Source organism: Electrophorus electricus, chromosome 1 (genome assembly GCF_041902795.1).
Source record: "Electrophorus electricus isolate QZ-2024a chromosome 1, ASM4190279v1, whole genome shotgun sequence".
NCBI lineage: Eukaryota > Metazoa > Chordata > Actinopteri > Gymnotiformes > Gymnotidae > Electrophorus > Electrophorus electricus.
Window position 1 is genome coordinate 15286221 of NC_137497.1, and position 2694 is coordinate 15288914.

The 2694-nt window shown below is 42.1% G+C and overlaps 1 pseudogene across 1 annotated transcript in view; it reads left to right on the forward strand.

The window, feature by feature from the left end:
- The window catches only part of LOC145657338 (NLR family CARD domain-containing protein 3-like), a 40272-nt pseudogene extending 37857 nt beyond the window's left edge, over window positions 1-2415 (forward strand). Inside the window, exon 10 of the transcript XR_014122982.1 lies at window positions 1-2415. This exon is cut by the window's left edge and continues 1058 nt beyond it. The product of XR_014122982.1 is annotated as an NLR family CARD domain-containing protein 3-like (transcript).
- Window positions 2416-2694: the final 279 nt, after the last annotated feature.

Consider the following 2694-nt stretch of genomic DNA (forward strand, 5'->3'; position numbering starts at 1 on the left):
CATACACTCTATACCTCACTCTTTCACACACACCACTCACTCACAAACACACAGTACATCTCTCCGTAACACACACATAATACACTTCTTTCACACAAACGCATACACAATCCACCTCTCTCTCTCTCTCACACGCACACACACATACTTTGTCTTTCACACACAAACATGCACTCTACACGTCTCTCACATACACACACACACAGCCTGTCACATACACACACATAATATACCTGTCTCTCTCTCTCTCTCTCTCTCTCTCTCTCTCTCTCTCTCTCTCTCTCTCTCTCTCTGTCACACACACACACACACACACACACACACACGAACGCACACACACCACCTCTCTCTTTCTCTCTCACACACTCACACACATACACAGACACACCTCTCACTCACACACACTCTTACACACACAAACACACAGTAGATCTCTCTGTGTCACACACACACACACACACACACACACACACTACAAGTCTCTTACGCAAATGTATGCACACACACACTCACACATACACAGACACCTCTCTCTCACACACACTACAGTTCTTTCTCACACATACACGGTACACATCTTTCTCTGTCTCTTACACACACTACACCTGTCTCTCTGTCATACACACACACAAGCACACACCTCTCACACACACAAACACACAGTACATCTCTCTCTCTCACACACACACACACACACACACCTCTCACACACACACACCTCTCTCACTCACACACCTCTCACTCACACACCTCTCTCGCACACACCTCTCTCGCACACACCTCTCTCGCACACACCTCTCTCGCACACACCTCTCTCGCACACACCTCTCTCGCACACACCTCTCTCGCACACACCTCTCTCACACACACCTCTCTCACACACACCTCTCTCACACACACCTCTCTCACACACACCTCTCTCACACACACCTCTCTCACACACACCTCTCTCACACACACAAACATTACAAATCTCTGTGACACACACACACACACACACTCTCTCTCTCACCCCTCTCTCTCTCTCACACACACACACACACACACACACACACACACACACACACACACACACACACACACACACACACACACACACACACACACACACACACACACACACACACACACACAATACTACAAAATACACCTGTATCTTTCTCTTACACACATACACACACACCTCTCTCACACACACTCTTACACACACTACACTTCGTTCTCACACATACACGCTACACATCTTTCTCTGTCTCTTACACACACTACACCTGTCTGTCATACACACACACGAACACACACCTCTCTCACACACACACACACACAGTACATCTCTGTGACACACACACACACACACACACACACACACACACACTACAAGTCTCTTACACAAACGTATGCACGCACACACACACACACACGTGTCTTACACAAACGTATGCACACACACACACACAAAACACCTCTCTCTCTCTCTCTCACACACACACACACACAAAATACACCTGTATCTTTCTCTCATACACATACACACACACACACACACTTCTCACACATACACACTACACATCTCTCTCTGTCATTCACTCTATACCTCTCACTCTTTCACACACACACACCCACACACACACACACACTCACACACACACACACTCACACAGACACTTTAAACCTCTCCCTCTCTCTCTCACACACACACACAATAAATGATGTTCAAATAATAGACTGAGCTGCAGTTGATTTCTGTACATATGACATAAATACTGTTCTACAAGTTACACATGCTGTGAAATCATAACCTCACTGTGTTAAACTCTGTACAAATCTACACATTAAAGGTGGAAATCTTTGGAAACTGAAAGGTTTTTCATTCTGTTTTCTGAGTGTTGGAGTGATACAGATACAGATGTTGTACACAGTATGAGTGAAATGTATTATAGAAATGTATTGTAAATATTTGAGATGAAATATTATTCTTATAATATGTTACTAGAGTGTAAGTATAATGTTTATCTAGCCAGAAAAGTCTGTATATTTGATTGAAGTAGGTAAGACAAAAGTAGATTAAGAGAAAAATAACATACCTGTGATTATTTTTGTGGAGAGACTTCCATGTTGTTTTGGAGGGAAAAGAAACCATAGTGTGTTAAAGGGGACTTTTATGGGGAATATGCCTGCCCAAAGACAGGAAGTGACATTACCTCATTTGCTGTTTTTCCATATTTAAGTTTCTAAGGGAAAATTCAAGAGTGATGTTTTGAAGTTGATTGATATTGGAGAATTTATGATTGCTGGACTTTTATTCTTGTAAATGCTAAACTTTCCTTTTTTGAACATTTTTGTATGTTTTTGATGGGATGTGGTTTTTCTTTTGCACTGGAGCACTGGGAGCCAATAAAAACCTTTTCTTTTGTATCCACTTGGAGTGCTTAATGTTACCGCCAGATATTATTGCATTACAGTAGTCAAGTCTTGATGTAATAAATGCATGGACCATCTTTTCTGCATCATGTGAGAAGAGTGTTTTGATTTAAATTGTGAATGTGCTCATTATACCAAGGTACTAATTTTTTTGTCCCTAATGATTGTATTCTTAAGTGGAGCAACATCATTAAAGGTGCACAGGAACACCACAAACAAAGCACACGGGGCAGAGCTGGGCAGAGATCTATTAATAATAAAGACAGAAACAAG